This window comes from Schistocerca piceifrons, chromosome X (genome assembly GCF_021461385.2).
Source record: "Schistocerca piceifrons isolate TAMUIC-IGC-003096 chromosome X, iqSchPice1.1, whole genome shotgun sequence".
In the NCBI taxonomy this organism is placed as follows: Eukaryota; Metazoa; Arthropoda; class Insecta; order Orthoptera; family Acrididae; genus Schistocerca; species Schistocerca piceifrons.
The window spans coordinates 811,265,159-811,285,799 of NC_060149.1; positions in this window are offsets into that span (position 1 = coordinate 811,265,159).

Sequence of the window (20,641 nt, forward strand, 5' to 3'; positions counted from 1 at the left end):
TGCTGCGGTCGCAGGGTCGAATCCTGCCTCGGGCATGGATGTGTGTGCTGTCCTTAGGTTAGTTAGGTTTAACTAGTTCTAAGTTCTAGGGGACTGATGACCACAGCAGTTGAGTCCCATAGTGCTCAGAGCCATTTGAACCACCCACCACTCGGCGCCGTCCCAATATGTGACGTGACATCATCTGTAGTCACTTAAATGGAAGTCACTCACCACCATTGACTCAGTGTATGGATTGACATCTCTTGTTTTATGAAAAAGACGTACCGGTTCAATATGAATATCTTCGTGTTACGTCTATGCAGCTGCCACGTGTCTTATAGAGCATATCCATGTCTTTCATGAAACAGAGTTGTTTCTTTGCTTCGGCATCTGGTCCACAAACTGAATCGGTTAGGTTATATTGTATTTGTAATGTGTCTTGTAATTAGATTATATTATTTTCATTACACAGAGAAATTTTCCGGACGAACAGTTAACTGAGGACTAAAAACGCTGTCAAGTTATTTTATGCTCTTTCAATTTACGGTTTTTATGCTAATCATCATTTCTTTCTACGTTGCGTCATGCTGTTCATCCCTGTGTACCTACTGCAGCCAACATCTTCAGCACTCTGTTCTATATTACTGAATTGTTCAAATGTGTGTGAAATCTTATGGGACTTAACTGCTAAGGTCATCAGTCCCTAAGCTTACACATTACTTAACCTAAATTATCCTAAGGACAAACACACACACCCATGCCCGAGGGAGGACTCGAACCTCCGCCGTGACCAGCCGCACAGTCCATGACTGCAGGGCCTGAGACCGCTCGGCTAATCCCGCGTGGCTATATTACTGAATTCTAGTCGATATTATTCTCGCAGTTTTCGCCTATATTTCGTTCTCCAACACTGGGTCAGCAGCTCCTTCGCCTAGACCATGTCCCTGACATCTGCCGTTTTTTCTGTTATAGCTCATCGAGGAGTTGCGTGTGTTATTTCTGTCGGCTGAGCTTTTAGCACTTATTGTAATGTCTGTATTTATATTTAGTCCAGAACTAAAGTATTTGTAAGCTCGACACATATTGACATACAAAAGCCATTGCTTACATACACAACAGTCTCGATATATAGGATGACGATTAGGGTTTAACATCCCATCAACTGCAGGGTCACTAGAGACGGAGCTCTAACTGATGAATGCTGGAGAAGGAAATAGGCCGTGCCTTTTCAAAGGAACCACCCCGGCATTCGCCTTAAGAAATTTAGTGAAATCACAGAAAAAAGAAACAAAATCTGGTTGTCAGAAGGGGAATTTGAGAATCTTCCTCACAAGTGCGACTCCATTGTCTAAAGCACTGCGGCCACTCTCTCGGTCTCGTTATACAGGCTGAATGACTTAAGATAAAACGTCCTAATGATTCTATTACTTTGTGGCAAGCGATAGTACGCAAAGTGGCGATAATTATGCTACACGATTAGTACCCAAAAATTTCCAATGAAACTTTCCAATGTTTTCCGATTGATACGATATATTTTGTACGAAGTGCAGTAACTTATTTGTTGAAACCTCGTCTTCATTTAGTGAACTGATTATGATACGTTATGAGTATTCTGACTTTCACTAGCTGATCAAAAGTGTCTGGACACCTTTATACGCTCCGTCCGAACAGGCCTTGGAAGGCCCAACAGCACCGACAGGCCGCCGTGTCATCCTCAGCCCACAGGCGTCACTGGATGCGGGTATGGAAGGGCATGTGGTCAGCACACCGCTCTCCCGGCCGTGTGTCAGTTTACTGGAGGGGAGCGGCCATTTCTCAATCGAGTAGCTCCTCAGTTTGCCTCACAAGGGATGAGTGCACCTCGCTAGCTAGCAGCACTCGGCAGACCGGACGGTCACCCATCCATGTGCTAGCCCAGCTTGACAGCGCTTAACTTCGGTGATCTGACGGGAACCGGTATTACCACTGCGGAAAGGACTTTGGCGGCGGAAACCTATTAGTAAGCTTTAATATGGGGTGTCCACACTTGGCCCTTATGACGGCTTGAGCTCTGCTGGGGACACTTTCAGTTCGGTGTCTGAATGTCTGTGAACGAATGGTTGTCCATTCTTCATCAAGAGCCGAAGCGAGAGAAGGTAGTGACGTTGAATGCTGCGATCTGGAGTGAAGCCGACGTCCTACATCATCCCACTGCGTTCACCTCGGGAGTGGACAGACAGTTTGTGGAATGTTAGTCTCCACAAAACATTGCCTCACAGTGCAGCTTTATGACAGGGAGCACTGTCATACTGATACAAAACGTCATGGTCTTCAAACTGTTCCTCTCCTGCAGGCAGTACATAAAACTGTAAAATGTGCACGCATCCTTCGAGATTTATCGTTTCCTTCAGCGCACGAAAAATGCTTCCGTACGGTAACACCACTTCCTTCGTACTTCACTGTTGGCTCTACACATGACGATAGGTAATCTTTTCCAGGCTTTCGCCAAAACGAAACCCTTTCATCAGTTTGCCAAAGGCTATAACTTGATTATTGACTCAAAATCACTCATTTCCAGTGGCGCCACCTGTTTCGAGTGGCGTCACTCTTGACACTATCTCAAGTGTCGCTTAGCATTCATTGACTTCAAAATGTGGGGCTTATGGGTACTCGACCATTGCATTCGATTCCTCTTAAATTCCTATGCACAGTCATTGTGATGCCTGGAATTCTGGTAGCACTTTGGAAGTCACGATTGATTCGTGCCGCTGATTCTATGCTATGTTGTACAACCACCGTCCGCAATGTTGGGCGCGCCGCGTCCGTCAGTACGTGAGGCCTACCTGGTCTAGGTTTAGTTGTGGTTGTTCTTTCGTTTTTTCAGTTCAATGCATATGGAGTATCGTCGCAGTTGTGTGACTGGATTCGTGATTTCCTCTCAGAGAGGTCACAGTTCGTAGTGATAGCAGATAGACGGTAAATCATCCAGTAGAACAGAATTGATAGCTGGCGTTCCGAGAGGTAGTGTCATAAGCCCTCTGCTGTTCCTGATTTACATAAGCGATCTGGGTGAAATCTGAGCAGCCCTCTTAGATTGTAGATGACGCTGTAATTTACCGTCTAGTAAAATCATCAGACGATCAATTCCAATTACAAAATCATCTAGAGAGAATTTCTGTATGGTGCGAAAAGTGGCAATTGGCACTAAACAAAGAAAAGTACGAAATCATCCACATGGGTACTAAAAGAAATCCTATAAATTTTGGGTATATGATAAATCGCACAAGCCTAAGGGCTGTCAATTCGACTAAATACCTAGGAATTACAATTATAAGCAACTTAATTTGGACAGACCACATAGATAATGTTGTGGGGAAGGCGAAACAAAGACTGCGCTTTGTTGGCAGAACACTTAGAAGATGCGACAAACCCACTAAGGAGACAGCCTACATTACACTTGTCTCTCCTCTGCTGGAATATTGCTGAGCGGCATGGGATCCTTACCTGGTAGAATTGACGGGGGACATCGAAAAAGTGCAAAGAAGGGCATCTCGTTTCGTGTTATCGCGCAATAGGGGTGAGAGTGTCACTGATATGATACGCGAGTTGGGGTGGCAGTCACTGAAGCAAAGGCGGTTTTCGTTGCGGAGAGATCTATTTACGAAATTTCAATCACCAACTTTCTCTTCCGAATGCGAAAATATTTTGTTGACGCCCATCTACGTAAGGAGAAATGATCACCATAATAAAATAAGAGAAATCAGAGCTCGAACGGAAAGATTTAGGTGTTCCTTTTTCCCATGCTCCATTCGAGAGTGGAGTGGTAGAGAAGTAGTACGAAAATGGTTCGATGAACCCTCTGCCAGGCACTTAAGTGTGAATTGCAGAGCAACCATGTAGACGTAGATGTAGAATTGCATCACAAGGAGTCAACCTGAGCAGCTTTAGAAGCGTTGAAATGTCTCTGATGGATATGTTATTCAGGGGACATCCGATGTCTAGTCCACGTTCGAAGGCAGTGAACTCTCCTGACCGATCTATTGTGCTATTATTGCTCCTCCGCTGGCAACACAACACTCCCCACCTCCTCTTATACTGGCGGATCTGTTTCTAGCGATATCTAGCAGTCAATCCCGCATTCATGGGGGTGTCCGGATACTTTTGATGAGATTGTGTATGTAACTTACCCTGCACATTGACGCAACACTATTTGTAAATCGCAGTCTCCAAAATTCGCTCACCACGTTTCCGCGCTTTGTTAACGTTTAACTCCCCGATTACTTCGAGGTGATTGGGGCGAGACACTCAATAAGCTGGGCAAAGGTTGTGGAGGTTATTGGCCATACCGTTATCGAAGGAAAAATTCCAGGTTTGTCTGAAGTTTATTAAGCCAGCCACAGAAAAATGTTAATTAGAATGATTCGAAAACGTCTTCTGGATGTTTGATGACGTCATGTTGACTTCACTGGTGTTCCGGTCATTATCCCAAGTGCAATTGGTCAGACGAAGTATATTGCTACAGGATGCTTTCGTGAAGGTGAAGACGTACAGGCTGAACCCAGACTCCACTGACGAAGTATGGGAGCTTGTTTAGGGATACTTTCTGAGCATTTTGGTATCAGAGATCCGTGGTCTCTGGTGGCACGTTACATAGTGATACCATATTGTTTGTTTGCTTGTCCCCGCTTATATTCATCTACGTGTTCCACTGAAAATATCTGCGGAGCAGTGCAAATATCGACTGTACGCCCTGAGTATCTAGTTTGGAAACAAATTTGTTTCATTCAATAACGGTTCTTGCTCTTGCCAACAGTAATGCCCAATTTATTCTTCGCCCTCAAAACTAAATTCAGTACTCCTGTGTTTTGTATTGGATTTGTTTTACGGCAATGTTATTTGCACGTTAACAGTATGGACAAGTTTACTGATGAAAGCTGGCGGGCTTGCACGTCCTGTATGGGTCCACTGAATGCAATGGAAGAGCGACAAAGCTACGCAAGCTGAGCTGGTTCCATAGTGATCTTGTATCTCTACTCTATGTTTTGTGTTGTACGTTTTCGTGATTGGATATTACAGGGTTTTATCCTTTTTTCCTCGATATAAAGTTATTTTCACCGAAAGAAGGGTAAACGGGATAACAGATCGAATAAATCATAACTACACTGTTGCTCTGTAACGAGCTATTGGAAACGACGTTCAAAAGTATCCATGAATAGCTTACTTTCGGAGAATACAGTATCATGAGAGCCAACAGTCTCGAGACTACAAGAAATTCTGAAAAATTAGGAGTTTTATTTAGCACTGCGTAGTTTTCAGTTAAGTTCGTGAGGGATAGGCCACGTGGATTGCTTTGCGGCTGACTAGCTGTAACAACATTGTAGCTAGGAAGCGGCGGCCATTGACAGGCTGCTCACCCCTGCCCCCAATAACAAATCAGACGTAGGTGAAACCGGTGAAACACAGTAAACTGAGAGAAGGCAAGACAGAAGAGGAAAGATGCTCCTCTAACAAAAAATAGCAAAGACCGACTTCCCCTTTTCGTGAACGCATGTGTAACGACAGAGATACAGCCTTCCTCTCATTTATACACTCTCATAACTGTAATCTGCAGACCTCTGTTCATAGTCTTAGAGCTCAGTGAAATATTGATAATGCTGAAAGAACTCTACGATTTTGTAACATATAAATTATGAAGTTGTGAAAATTTGTTGCTATAATAATTCTCAAAACAATTTCGTGATGAAGGTATTTCTCAATTTTGACAAATGCTTTTCATAATATGTATTTATAGCGAAATAACAAAACTCATCCGATACCTCCTAATATCGTGTCGGATCTCCTTTTGCCCTCTGGAGTGCAGCATCTCGACGTGACATGGACCCAACAAGTCGCTGGAAATCCGCTGCACAAGTATTAGCCCTACTGCCTCTACAGCCATCCATAACTGCGAAAGCGTTGCCGGTGCAGGATGTTGTGCACGAACTGGCCTCTCTATTATGTCCGATAAATGTGCGATGGGATTCATATCGGGCGTTCTGAGTGGCCAAATCATTCGCTCGAATTGTCCAGAATGTTCTTCAAACAAATTACGAACAACTGTGGGCCGGTGGCATGGAACATTGTCATCCACAAAAATTCCATCGTTGTTTGGGAACATGAAGTCCATGAATGGCTGCAAATGATCTCCAACTAGCCAAACAGAACCATTTCCAGTGAATAATCAGTTCTGTTCGACCATTCCTTGTAAACCCATTCCATACCATTATGGAGTCACCACCAGCTTGCACAGTGCCTCATTGACCAACTTCGGTCCACGACTTTGAGAGGCCTGCGCTACGCTCGAAACCTACCTTCAGCTCTTACCAACTTAATTCGAGTCTCATCTGACCATTCCTTAGATTTTCAGTCGTCTAAGGTCCAATCGATGTGGTCACGAACCCAGGAGAGTTGCTGCAGGCGGCGTCGTGCTGTTAGCAAAGGAACTCGTGACGGTCGTCTACTGCCATAGCTTATTAACGCCAAATACGCCGCACTGTTCTAGCGGAAGCGTTCGTCGTACATCCCACATTGATTTCTGCGGTCATTTCAGGCAGTGTTGCTTGTCTGTTAGCACTAACAACTCTACCTAACGCCGCTGCACTCGGTCGTTAAACGTAGGCCGTCGTCTACTGCGTTGTCCGTGGTGAAAAGTAATACCAGAAATTTGGTACTTACAGTACACTCTTGATACTCTGAATCTCAGAATACTGAATTCCCTAATTTCCGAAATGAAATTCACCATGCGTCTAGCTCCAACTACGATTCCGCGTTCAAAATCTGTTAATTCCCGTGGTGCGGCCACAATCACGTCGGAAACCTTTTCACATGAATCACTTGAGTAGAAATGGCCGCTCCGGCCGCCCACGGTGGCCGTGCGGTTCTGGCGCTCCAGTCCGGAACCGCGGGACTGCTGCGGTCGCAGGTTCGAATCCTGCCTCGGGCATGGGTGTGCGTGATGTCCTTAGGTTAGTTAGGTTTAAGTAGTTCTAAGTTCTAGGGGACTTATGACCTACGATGTTGAGTCCCATAGTGCTCAGAGCCATTTGAACCCATAGTGCTCAGAGCCATTTGAACCATTTTTTTGGCCGCTTCGCCAATGCACTGCCCTTTCTACCTTGTGTAAGCCATACTATCGCCATCTGTATAGGTGTACATCACTATCCCATGGCTTTTGCCACCTCAGTGTATATGAACTGCAATTTCTCGGAAGTTATGCTCAGGTGATGTACTAAGCTCTGACGGAAACGAATTATACAGGGCCTAAACGATAACTGATTACAACATACCACAGTGGTGTAGGAGAAGTCGAAAATAACGAACTGATACAAGACACTTGTCGTCTATCAAGCCGGGAAATAGCCTAAAATTTAGATATAAAAGCTACCTAAGGTGCAGTGCATGTGCGCCGAGCGAAATTTTACATCATTGGAAAGATGAAGGAACAACCACAACTAAATCTAGACCAGGTAGGCCTCACGTACTGACGGACGCGGTCCGGTGAGCGTTAGTACCCATAAGCCCCACATTTTGAAGTCAATGCTAAGCGACACTTGAGATAGTGTAAAGAGTTACGCCACTGGAAGCAAGTGACGCCACTGGAAATGAGTGATTTTTGAGTCAAGAATCAAGTTAAACCCTTTCGCAAACTGATGAAAGGGTTTCGGTTTGGCGAAAGCCTGGAAAACATTACCTATCGTCATGTGTAGTGCCAACAGTGAAGTGCGAAGGAGGTGGTGTTACCGTACGGAAGTATTTTCCGTGCGCTGAAGAAAAAGCTAAATCTCGAAGGATATGTGCACATTTTACAGCTTTATGTACTGCCTGCAGGAGAGGAACAGTTCGAAGACCATGACTTATTTAGTATCAGTGTGACAATGCTCCCTGTCATAAAACTGCACCGTGAGGTAATGTTTTGCGGAGAGTCACATTCCAGAAACTGTCTGTCCACTCCGGAGGTTGAACGTAGTGAAATGTTTTAGAACGTCGGCTTCACTCCAAATCGCAGCATTCAACGTCACCACCTTCTCTTGTTTCGGCTCTTGATGAAGAATGGACTACCATTCGTTCACAGACATTTCGTCACCACCTTCTCTTGTTTCGGCTCTTGATGAAGAATGGACTACCATTCGTTCACAGACATTCAGACAACGAACTGAAAGTGTCCCCAGCAGAGCTCAAGCCGTCATAAGGGCCAAGTGTGGACACCCCATATTAAAGCTTACTAATAGGTTTCCGCCGCCAACGTCCTTGCCCAAGTGGTAATACCGGTTCCGTCAGATCACGGAAGTTAAGCGCTGTTAGGCTGGGCTACTCGATTGAGAAGTGGCGGCTCCACAACCTATGGGTGCCCACGTGAATGTTCCCCAGAGCCTAATGGAGCCGCCGCCAGCTTGACTCCGTCCCGCAGTACGGGTGTCAAGGAGCTGTTCCCCTGGAAAACGACGGATTTGCGCACTCCTTCGCCCCCCCCCCCTCTCTCTCCCCCGTCGGCATGATGAAGAAGGTATTGGGATTCATGAGACCGTGCAACACTCTGCCACTGTGCCGATGTCCAGTGCCGATGATCACGTGCACATTTCAGCCGTAGTTGCCTATGTCGTGGTATTAACATTGGCACATGCATGGATCGTTGGCAGCGAAGGCCCATCGTTAGGAGTGTTCGGTGTACGAGGTGCATTCAAGTTCTAAGGCCTCCGATTTTTTTTCTAATTAACTACTCACCCGAAATCGATGAAACTGGCGTTACTTCTCGACGTAATCGCCCTGCAGACGTACACATTTTTCACAACGCTGACGCCATGATTCCATGGCAGCGGCGAAGGCTTCTTTAGGAGTCTGTTTTGACCACTGGAAAATCGCTGAGGCAATAACAGCACGGCTGGTGAATGTGCGGCAACGGAGAGTGTCTTTCATTGTTGGAAAAAGCCTAAAGTCACTAGGAGCCAGGTCAGGTGAGTAGGGAGCATGAGCAATCACTTCAAAGTTGTTATCACGAAGAAACTGTTGCGTAACGTTAGCTCGATGTGCGGGTGCGTTGTCTAGGTGAAACAGCACACGCGCAGCCCTTCCCGGACGTTTTTGTTGCAATGCAGGAAGGAATTTGTTCTTCAAAACATTTTCATAGGATGCACCTGTTACCGTAGTGCCCTTTGGAACGCAATGGGTAAGGATTACGCTCTCGCTGTCCCAGAACATGGACACCATCATTTTTTCAGCACTGGCAGTTACCCAAAATTTTTTTGGTGGCGGTGAATCTGTGTGCTTCCATTGAGATGACTGGCGCTTTGTTTCTGGATTGAAAAATTGCATCCACGTCTCATCCATTGTCACAACCGACGAAAAGAAAGTCCCATTCATGCTGTCGTTGCGCGTCAACATTGCTTGGCAACATGCCACATGGGCAGCCATGTCGTCGTCCGTCAGCATTCGTGGCACCCACCTGGATGACACTTTTCGCATTTTCAGGTCGTCATGCAGGATTGTGTGCACAGAACCCACAGAAATGCCAACTCTGGAGGCGATCTGTTCAACAGTCATTCGGTGATCCTCCAAAACAATTCTCTCCACTTTCTCAATCATGTCGTCAGACCAGCTTGTGCGAGCCCGAGGTTGTTTCGGTTTGTTGTCACACAATGTTCTGCCTTCATTAAACTGTCGCACCCACGAACGCACTTTCGACACATCCATAACTCCATCACCACATGTCTCCTTCAACTGTCAATGAATTTCAATTGGTTTCACACCACGCAAATTCAGAAAACGAATGATTGCACGCTGTTCAAGTAAGGAAAACGTCGCCATTTTAAGTGTTTAAAACAGTTCTCATTCTCGCCGCTGGCGGTAAAATTCCATCTGCCGTACGGTGCTGCCATCTCTGGGACGTATTGACAATGAACGCTGCCTCATTTTAAAACAATGCGCATGTTTCTATCTCTTTCCAGTCTGGAGAAAAAAAATCGGAGGCCTTATAACTTGAATGCACCTCGCACTGTGTGTTCAGACACACGTGTACCCCACGCAGCATTAAAGTCTGATATTAGTTCACCACAGTTTGCCGCCTGTCCTTTTTTACCAGTCTACCGAGCGTACGACGTCCGACATCTGTAATGAGGGGTGGGCGCCCAACCCCAAGACGTCTGGACGTGGTTTCACCTTGGATTCGCCACGTGTTGACTACACTCACCACAGCACTCCTCGAACATCCGGTAAGTCGTGCAGTTTCCGAAATGTTCGTGCCGAGTCTCCGTGCACAACAATCTGCCCTCGGTCAATCTCAGACAAAGCGCTCGCCTTCCCTGTTCTACACATGGACACCACGCTCACTGATACTACATGCACCTTGCATGTTTCTGACTAGCATTCATTCCTCGCTAGTTGATGCTTATATCCCCTGGACTGGTTTATATCGATAGTAGGTCGGTAGTCATTGTGTTCTGGCTGATCAGTGTATGGGAATGAGGCCCGCGGATCACCAGAGGTTGCCCATGTCTGTTTTACACCCTGTATAAAACGTTTTAACACAATATATTGTTATTATTTTTGGACTCTTAGACACCTGTGGCTCGTTGAACGTGAGCTTGATGGCTGGTTGGTTGGCTGGTTGATTTGGGGGAGAGGACCAAACAGCGAGGTCATCGGTGTCATCAGATTAGCGAAGGATGGGGAAGGCAAGGGGCCTTGCCCTTCCAAAGGGACCATCCCAGCATTTGCCTGAAGCGATTTAGTGAGCTTTATGGCAAGTTATATGTGGAGGAACAGAGAGCAGAATCACTTTGCACCCCATCCCTTCCCAGAACCGAGCCGTAGATCCGTGCCCGCATGATGCGGTCGCCCAACGAGAAGAATATTATTTAAACTGAGTCTGCACTGTTTCAGCTAGATCAGAAAGCCTAGGCGGAGATGTGAAACCCTCTCGCCCATGATCCCCCATTTATGTGCACCGTCATAAATCTTGTAAGGGTGCATATATCGATCCTACACCGGAAGAATCGAGTCTACCCTTACGTTTCTTAGCTATAGCACAGCGGCATCGCTGATGGGTATGCCCCATAATTCTAGAAGGAAGGCATTGGCAACTGGAGATCGTTGGCGCGAAGGAATGAATCAGTCGCGCCTAAGCAAACCTACAAGGTAGGTCCCAGGAACTATTGCTCTGCGCATCGCGCATAAAAGTGAAGTATTTTGAGGAAAGATTATACAGAAAGTCGCATCAGAGTTAAAATACAAGTAGAACGCGTATGAGTGTGATCAATGTGAGATTTTTAAACTCAGATTTTAATTTCATATCGAGGGAACTGTTACGTAATGAAAAGGCAATCGTACAGTAGCGAACCGGCAATTGCATAGCAATACAAGCGCGTGATAAATAAGTGACTGCATTTCCAGGGTGAGTGTAATCATAACCAGTAAGGCTGTGTTATACGAATTTAAAGTGTAATAAAAATATCTGTGTCGTGCAAATGTGTTCATATATTAAAACTTCTTCACTGTTAATAAAAACATTTTGGTAGAGACAGAATCATAGAAAAGTGTTGGAGAATAGACAGCCCATGCGTCGTAGGCTCACAGTCAGAACTTTGAGTTACAGATACATATACCTAGGGAGTAAGTACGCCCTCCATAAGTGGCTATTTATTAATGTCCGATGCCTAATTTTTCCCACCAGCCATACAACAACGAGTATCAATCATCTATAAAACGCAATAAAATATAAGTGCTGCTTACAGCCTCCACGCTAAGAAGGGACGGTTAGATTACGTTACATATGTGGAATAAGACTCTGGAATCTAGTCTCTGCCGGCACACGCATCGGATTTTGAACGTGGCAGGAGGCAGAAAACCGCCGGTCGGTAGCGAGTGATGAGGAATGGTGCCTTGGCAACGGGGTTGGCAGCGTTGCCGCGGTTCTGCCTGGGGGGTCCCGTGTCCGAAAGTAGTCGGCCAGCCAGCGTGATTGCCGCGGATTATTTCATCAGGCGGCGTAAGATCGCGTCCCCATTTGGCGTCAAATTAACGGCCGGAGCCGACGAAGGGTGGGGGCGGCAGCGCAGTGGCCGCGGGCACCAGCCCTTTGTTTAGCGGCCGGCTCCACACAGAAAGAAGGGCCGCGCAGCCAATCAGCGACTCAGGTCGCCAGGAGGGCCCCGCCTAAAAGGATTACGCATTTGTCATTATTTCGCAGTCAAAGATCGGCCATCTCGACACAGGAAGTGTAAATAGGCAATCAGCTAATTCTGTTATTGCCTACTCTCCTTGGCGCTCCGTCCTCCTGGACAAAAAGCCGAACGGCCTTACACGCTCGCATTAACAATTTGCTCTTTGCAATCGCCGAATCCGTTTCACACTTACCGCACTTGCTGGTTGCTCCCGAGAATCCGCACCGCGGTCCGAGCACCGCCCGCTGTTTACCCAGTTCGTATTTATTTCGCTGGACAATCAGAACGGGAACCGAAAAGGATCATATCTGGCTTTGCTTCACAAGCAAATCGATTCCCGTGGAAGACGGATTATGTTAGGTGAATATCGAGCTCCCAGCTTAGCCCTAGACGCGCGGCAGCGCACTGATTCTGGGGTACTGTTAGAAACCTGTAAATGTTTTCCTGCGTGTAACTGTTCTCCTGCATCCTACAAGAGTTCGAATATCCACCGTAATTCTCCAGTTCCTTCCACCTTGGTGTTCGGCCCATGTAGAGACCCTGTCTGCTTGGAACAAAAGCTGCAGGAGAGCGTGGTTTGCAGAGTTCGGTCTGGGGGTGAGAAAGGGAGTTTCAAAGGGTGCAGCAGAATGAATCATTTGCGTGCCGATGCACTCTCCTGGCCATGTTATGAAGAAGGTCGTAGGGAAGGTATAGAACATTTCCTTGACGAGTATCTAAAAATAAAAAATGTAAATGTTGTGTGGTGTTGTTGATTGAGACATGCCCCAACGGTTCACTCGGCTACGTTCACAGCATTTTGAAAATTATGCTCTAAGAAAAAGAAAACCTAAAAATCATCAGTACAGTGTGGTCGACGAGAATCAGTACATTTTCAATTTGCCACACCGCTAACTTGTAGATGTGCTCTCGCCATCTACGGCATCTTAGCTCTAAATATAGAAAAATATACGTTAATGCGGATGAGTAGGAAAAACAAACCCGTAATATTCAGATACAACATTAGTAGTGTCCTGCTTGACACAGTCACATCGTTTAAATATCTGGGTGTAGCGTTGCATAGCGATATGAAATGGGACTAACACATGAGGACTGTAGTAGGAAAGGCGAATGGTCGACTTCGGTTTGTAACGTCCCCTTAGAAAAATTTATAAATGACAGTGCTGGAAAACCTCTACGTTATTTGATTTTCAAACAACTGAGCAAAACTGAACGTACTCCGGCATTTCTCTCTTTACTTATTCTGATCAACACTAAACTGACACACAAAATTTTTAGGGCAACGCAATCTGACTGTCAATAATCCCCACAAAAGAATGGCCCTGACTAACAATAACCTATACCTTTACTACTGCAACACAGCGAGCGCCAGTACTGCCAGCTAAATAGAATATTCTAACTACTGAAGGCACTAACTAATGATAGGCACAGTTAGCAAATGAAAGATTTTGAAAGAGAACAAACAATGTATTTACCTTCATAATGTTCAAGGTTCATGACATCCAGTCTTACAAACTTCCTTTTTCTGACGGACATACGTCCAGATCGTCCGCTCTCAAAATTCTGCCATCTCTCTCCCCACATCCACCACTGCTGGCGGCTCACCTCCAACTGCGCAACGCTAAGCGGTGTTCGCATCCAACTGCCCAACACTACAATAGCGACTATTTCAACAATGCCAACCAGTCATAGATTGCACACAGCACAGTCAGTGATTTTCATACAGAAAGTGTGGTTCACTTGTAAAGGAGACTGCATATAGGACGCCAGTGCGACCTATTCTTGAGTACTGCTCGAGTGTTTGAGATCAGTACCAGGTCGGATTGAAGGAAGACATCGAAGCCGTTTGGAGGCAGGCTGCTAGATATGTTACTGGTAGATTCTAAGAAGACGCAAGTGTTACGGAGGTACTTCGGGAACTCAAATGGGAATCCCTGGAGGGAAGGAGACATTCCTTTCGTGGAACACTACTGAGAAAATTTAGAGAACCGGCATTGGAAGCTGACTGCAGAACGATTCTGTTGCCTCCATCATACACTGCGCGTAAGGACCACAAAGATAAGATACGAGATATCAGGGATCATACGGAGGCATATAGACAGGATGACGAGAGTGGAACAGGAAATGAAATGACTCGTAGCTGTACAGGGTACCTTCCGCCATGCGTCGTAAGGTGAACTTCGGAGTATTGAAGTAATTGGATTGGATTGTTTGGGGGAAGAGACCAAACAGCGAGGTTATCGGTCTCATCGGAATAGGGAAGGACGGGGAAGGAAGTCGGCCGTGCCCTTTCAAAGGAACCATCCCGGCATTTGCCTGGAGTGATTTAGGGAAATCACGGAAAACCTAAATCAGGATGGCCGGACGCGAGATTTAACCGTCGTCCTCCCGAATGCGAGTCCAGTGTGCTAACCTCTACGCCACCTCGTTCGGTATTGAAGTAAATGTAGATGTGATTGTAGATATAATCGGACCCACATAGTGGGCCGTTCAGTTGAGTATGGAACGTTGGCCGGTGCAGGTGCGCATTGAAGCAGTGGATGAGTTCTGTTGTGTGCAGAGAGTTGTGGCTGTTCAGTCCACAATGCACCGTGGATGAGACCGTTATTTATGTGTTCCACACAGAAGGACAATATCCAAGTGGACAAAATAATGGAGTGATATGGGTTCTGTAACCAAAGCGAAACATAAAGAACCTGAGCTGACAGTTCGGACGCCGGAAAATATCCGAAAAGTTCGTGCAACCCTCCCAACGAAGCACACAGCGACCTGTCCGTTGTCATTCCAGAATATTACAAGTCCATTGCCGGTCTTTGTAGAGGACTGTGAAAACAGGATTTAGAGTTTCATCCTTATAAGCTACAAGTGACTCAACAGTTACAGCCGTGAGATAAAGTGAAGAGGAGAGATTTCTGCACAATATTACCGCACAGAACAGCTCAGCACGCCGCATTTCTGACAAATCTCTTGTTGTCTGACGTGGTAACCTTTCACGAGAATGGGTATGTCAATAAATAAAAATTACGGTATTAGCTGGAAAAATCCCGTAGCTCATTGATTCGTTGATGAAAAGACCTATAGAAATCCAAAGTTCGTCGTCGTCGTCGTCGTCGTCTGGTGTGCTACTGGATAATCGATTAGAATTGTTTGACCACAGGGTAGTTGGGGACAGTGATACCCATGAACACTTTTCTGTTTTTCCGCTCTTCTTTTCCGGTTATATCACAATGAAAATTGTACATAATACACTTAGGACCCTACTTTACACAACTCAATAAGTTCGAGATTGCTTGTACGATGTATGAAAGTTCTATTCAACAAAATGTTACAAATGAAGGAAATGGAGCTAAGCCTCAGGTCTGGGGATAATATTAAACATCAGAACATCACACCAACATATCAGTAATTTAAATACAAAAAGTTTTAACACAAGAAAACACATTGTATTATTATTATAATTTGGCCCATTCTTGATACCTTTCCTGCAGTTTTTCCAGTACAGTCTGTATTCCTGTTTCGTCTTCATTACAGGCTCTATGGACGGAAAATTATATTTAGTTTGCAAAGCTTCCAAGATGCTGCAAAAGAGTTTCATTTCTGCTTTACTGTACTCCATTATCCTCCAGATACCGATTTTTATCGTTTCTTCAAATGTAAATTATGACGAGCGATGAACGAACGATCCGTCTTCCCCTGCCATTTGGGTTTCTTTATTAAACGGTTGCTTTACGCCATTACTTAGGACAAAATGAAATACTAAATGTCGGAATTGTTTAAACATAAGGACTTAGAACACAGACTCCAGATTGATACAGTGTTCCACCAATTCAGTTTTCTCTGTCTCATGAAATACTTCCTTGGAACACGCCAATGATGCCACACGATAGCGAGCTTTAAGTCTTTTAAGTAATGTGGTTTCATTGTAGCCAAGCGTTTTAGCTGCAAAAAAAATGGTTCAAATGGCTCTGAGCACTATGGGACTTAACATCTATGATCGTCAGTCCCCTAGAACTTAGAACTACTTAAACCTAACTAACCTAAGGACATCACACACATCCATGCCCGAGGCAGGATTCGAACCTGCGTTTCAGCTGCATGGAGGACGTTTTCTCTCGTACTTTCTGTAACATGAAGTTGAACTAGTTTAATTAATACTGAATCACTCGATGTGAAATAGTGAACTATAAATTAAGATCCACTAAATACGTTAAATAAACCTAAGTGTTTAGTATTAAAACCGAAGAAAGGGAAGACAAACGTTTGGGGCAAAGGTGTGTACGCGGACACTTACCTCAGCTAGTTCGTATGATCTTTACCTCCTGGCGCTGATTTGTGAACTTCTGATATTAGCTGATATATAATGCAACTTGTTAAACTAATAAGTAAGCTGAAGGCGTGAGTTAGGTTATGTACTTACCTACGAGTTATTCGTAAATATTCGAGATTATGCTACAGAAGACAGCCATCAATTACAGGGTAAATACTTAGATAGAAAGTTCCAAAAAACTAACTCGCCTCATATCTCGAAAGCTTCAAAGCGCAAACCAGTAACACAACACACCTGACTCTTCCACCATAAAAGCTCTCAACTGAAGATGCAAGGGTTCCACACTACACTCATAAGTAGGAAGAACAGTAGATTCGGATTTTCACCCCATGCGCACATTTGCCCCCGCCTGCCCTATGTTTTTGACGACAACAGCGGGCGCCGGTGGTTGTCAATCCCTAGCGGTATGCAGCCACTATTAACAATTTCTTTATTCCACAGCTGCAGGGTCATTGCCTTATAAAGCGCTACGTTTACAGCAAGATGGGGCTACAGCTCATACGGTCCGCAATTCAACGACCGAGGCGCCTCCTTCCACATCGATTTATCTCACGAATCGGCCATATTCTGTGCTCCGTGAGGTCACCCGATGTTTCAGCTTCTAATTCTTTTACTGCGGGGTCATCTCAAGAGCGAAGAAATATTTTCACGGTTACTCTACAATAATGCTGAGTTGAAAGCCCCAATCGGGTTAGAGATAGAGGCCATTGCTCAAGAAATGGTTTTGAACGTAATGAGGAGATTCCACGAACGTCTTCAGCAACGCATTATCACTAAGTAAGGAAACCATTTGTGTTGTGTACTTTTTAAGAAATAAACTTGCTTTGGCTTTTAAGTAATGGCAGTGTTTGGAGAACAATTATCTATAAGTTATATTGATGTAAACGTGATTCAAGTGGCTCTGAGCACTATGGGACTTAACATCGGAGGTTATCAGTCCCCTAGAACTTAGAACTACTTCAACCAAACTAACCTAAGGACATCACACACATCCATGCCCGAGGCAGGATTCGAACCTGCGACCGTAGGGGTAGCGCGGTTCCAGACTGAAGCCCCTAGAACCGCTCGGCCACACAGGCCGGCTGATGTAAATAGCCTATACGTTAAACCTCCTACTAACCAAATAAATATGCACTTCTTCCCGTGGACTGCCCTGTAAAATATTCTGTGGATTTTTTCAAATTACATATTTCAGCCTCGGGTCGCGTAAGGGTGTCTTTATCGGTTTTGACTTAACAACAAGTTATCATCAGATGATCTGGAGACGTCATATAGTAATACATCAATTTTTGAAGACGGTTACTCTATTTCCCTAACGCAGTAAGGGTAGTCATTGTATTCTGTTGGGGATTGACTGTCGCAGTTGTTCATAATCACCCTGTCTGCTTATCACGTGGAGCTTGTTGACAGCTGTTTTTATAACGCCACTTTATTCTGACACGCGGGTTACGCCTGTAACCGCTGGCGAACATTCGCCCGTACCTGCAGGCTAGTACTGCGCGCGCCGTTCCAGACCACTTAAGTGGATTGCTGCACTTACACGTAAACGGTCTCCAAATGTGCGGGGAATGTGTCGCTGCTAACTCGGCCGGGACGAAATATGTTGTAGCCTTTGATAGGGGCCATTCTGAAGATAAAAGCTGACAGTATTGATTTACGGAAGGCGAACGGTGAGACTAATAGTAGCAGCTGGGGGCTAATGGACCAACTGTCGCTAATGCGGTGTTTGCGCACTTGTTCAGTGGAGTGGAGCATACACTTGTTCCCCGACTGATAACGCTGCACGCGTGTTGCAGGCAGCCGCTCGCAGTGCCCCGTGAGGGGATACCGGGCTGTCATGCTGTCTTTCTTAATAACTCTAACCTATTACGTGTGTCGTTACTCTTACACTTTCTTGTCGAAACGCATTCTGCTGTCACCATCCTGAGAGTAAAATTTCTCGAGAGGTTAAAACTTTGAGCCCGACTGGGTCTCGGACCCGAGCCCTTTCCTTTCGCTGGAAATGCTCCTCCCGACAGAGCCGTTCAACGACTCATTGCCCTTCAACAGCTTCAGCTCTGCCTAGGTTCCGAACTCACCAAGGCTGAAACTTTTTGCCAGAATAAAACCGTGTACCGGACCGTCTTTGGACCTGAGATCTTTGTCTTCTGTGGGCATGTGCCCTACAAGCTGAGCTATCCAAACACGCCTCACGACCCGTGCTCACATCTGTACTTCCCCCAGTACGTCATCTCCTATCTTCCAAACTTCACAGAAGTTCTCCTGCATACCTTGTGTGATTAACACTCCTGTCTCAGAAATATCCTTTCTTCCAGGAATTCTAGTCTTTCGAGGTATACAGGAGAACTTCTGTGAAGTTTGGAAAGTAGAAGCTGAGGTACTGGCTGAAGAAGAGCTGTGAGGGGGGTGTTCTGAGCAGTGCTTGGATAGTGCAGTAGGTAGAGCACTTTCCCAGGAAAAGAAAAGGCCGCCAGTTCAAGTCTCGGTCCGACACATACAGGTTTAGTCTTGCAGGAAGTTTCTAAGCGGTGTACACTCGGCTACAGAGTGAAAATTGATTCAGGTCACCTTACTGGACTAGCACCTGGCGAAAGCCTTACTCTGCCAATAAATTTCATTACAGCGCACAATCAAACTGCAGAGCGAAATATTCATTCTGGAATCATTCCCCACGCTGCAGCTGAACCATTTCTCCTCCACATCCTTTCTCCCAGAAGTATGTGGGGGTTGAATAGTCAGATAGAGGTACTGATAGATTTGAACCCATGAAGGTGTTTCATGAGGCTAGCTTGGGTTTGGCTTATCCGCCGTTTTCCTCGATAACATAAGGGTTGGTGGTCGGTCAACTGAAAAGACTCTGACCTGTTTTCTATTACAAAATAGCCAAATCAGACCTTGTATTTCACCTCTAGTGTTCTTGTCATCATCACGTCGTAAGATTCTAATCTTGTTCCCTTTCTACGCAGCAAATATTGTGGTGTACTACTGAGTGGACGGCTCATATTGAAGTGTTATAAAACGAGTCAACAATTCTGGATGTAGTATGTTGACAGTACGACCCGAATGATATGTAGGTGACGCATTGGTTATGGAACCCGAGCGGTATTTGGGAGGAAAGGGTTTCCACTATCCTTGTGGCTATCCTAATTTTGATTTTCAGCAATGACTTCAAAAAAATACCATGACGGTTTTAATTAGAGACGGCTGGTTCCTATTTCTTGTAGTATTCTTGGCCAGTCGGAGAGACTGTAACGAACGAAACTATCTGGTCAAAAGAATTCGGACACCACTATGTAATGCAGAACTGACCATTAGATGTCACTATAGGCAGACTCACCAGACAGACAGCTGTCAGTTATCAGTAGTGAATCAGTAATAGCAGAATGGCTGCATCAGAAGAGCTCAGAGACTTCGAATGTGGCCTAATCATTGGACAGAAGTAATAGGGGTGTTGTTGTTGTTGTGGTCTTCAGTCCTGAGACTGGTTTGATGCAGCTCTCCATGCTACCCTATCCTGTGCAAGTTTCTTCATCTCCCAGTACCTACTGCAACCTACATCCTTCTGAATCTGCTTAGTGTATTCATCTCTTGGTCTCCCTCTACGATTTTTACCCTCCACGCTGCCCTCCAAAGCTAAATTTGTGATCCCTTGATGCCTCAGAACATGTCCGACCAACCGATCCCTTCTTCTCGTCAAGTTGTGCCACAAACTCCTCTTCTCCCCAGTTCTATTCAATACCTCCTCATTAATTATGTGATCTACCCATCTAATCTTCAGCATTCTTTTGTAGCACCACATTTCGAAAGCTTCTATTCTCTTCCTGTCCAAACTATTTATTGTCCATGTTTCACTTCCATACATGGCTACACTCCATATAAATACTTTCAGAAACGACTTCCTGACACTTAAATCTATACTCGATGTTAACAAATTTCTCTTCTTCAGAAACGCTTTCCTTGCCATGGCCAGTCTACATATTATATCCTCTCCCCAAATAGCAAATCTCCTTTACTACTTTAAGTGTCTCATTTCGTAATCTAATTCCCTCAGCATCACCCGACTTAATTCGACTGCATTCCATTATCCTCGTTTTGCTTTTGTTGATGTTTATCTTATATCCACCTTTCAAGACACTGTCCATTCCGTTCAACTGCTCTT